The sequence below is a fragment of the Chinchilla lanigera genome, unplaced genomic scaffold, assembly GCF_000276665.1.
Source record: "Chinchilla lanigera isolate Chin_1 unplaced genomic scaffold, ChiLan1.0 scaffold00066, whole genome shotgun sequence".
In the NCBI taxonomy this organism is placed as follows: Eukaryota; Metazoa; Chordata; class Mammalia; order Rodentia; family Chinchillidae; genus Chinchilla; species Chinchilla lanigera.
In genome coordinates this window covers 13,125,210-13,125,904 of record NW_004955467.1, presented here as the reverse complement: position 1 = coordinate 13,125,904, position 695 = coordinate 13,125,210, and the positions used below count along the sequence as shown (strand labels likewise).

The following is a 695-nucleotide window of genomic DNA, read 5'->3' as shown; positions in this document are numbered from 1 at the left end:
GCCAGGCACTGGCCGGGCGGATGAGCCGCGCCGGGAGCCTGGCTGCGGCGAGCGCAGAGCTCGGACTGCGACCTCGCGCCGCCGGACCGCACTCCGCAGCCACTGGCCTGCGCTGCCGCCCAGCTACATGCGACCGTTGTGCCCGAGCGGGTAGGAAACGAAGGGGGCAGGGCAGCTTTCAAGCAACCACCCCGCCCCCCCGCGCTTTCTCACCTGCTAAGGAAACTGAGGCCGGGCGTGGGAGGAAACTACTGCACGGGAAGTGGAGGTGAAGGGGCTAAAGAACATTCACAAGTAAATAGGTTTCTTTTTTATTTTCTCCCTAGTGGGGATTAAACCCAGCCCAGCCCCGCCCCCACGCGCGCACACACTTTTTTTTTTTTTTTTGAAGTTGTGATCTTCCTGCCTCAGCCTATGAAGTACCTGGGGTTACAGGTATGTGCCACCATGCCCCGCTGGACAGGTTTCTTGATTCACCCGGTGCCAAGATCTCATGGGAGGTGGATCTTTCTCGCTGCTTGGGGGAACCCTGACCCTCACCCCACAGGCTGTCAGAGACCTGTCTGATGGCTGCTGGTGTCCCTTGGAACCAAGTGGGCGTTTTACCGCAGCTGCTGTTGCGGGGTTAAAACCCCACATTCCCAGAGAGTTAGTAGCCAAGAGGTCAGTAAAGCCCCCAGCAGATGAGGTGAGGA

General features: G+C 59.4%; 1 protein-coding gene across 1 annotated transcript in view; it reads right to left on the bottom strand.

Moving 5' to 3' along the window:
• Window positions 1-195, bottom strand: part of P2rx5 (purinergic receptor P2X, ligand gated ion channel, 5) — a gene marked incomplete in the record, with an annotated part of 14,322 nt that extends 14,127 nt beyond the window's left edge. Inside the window, 1 exon segment of the mRNA XM_005399710.2 lies at window positions 1-195.
• Between the last annotated feature and the right edge of the window lie 500 nt (window positions 196-695).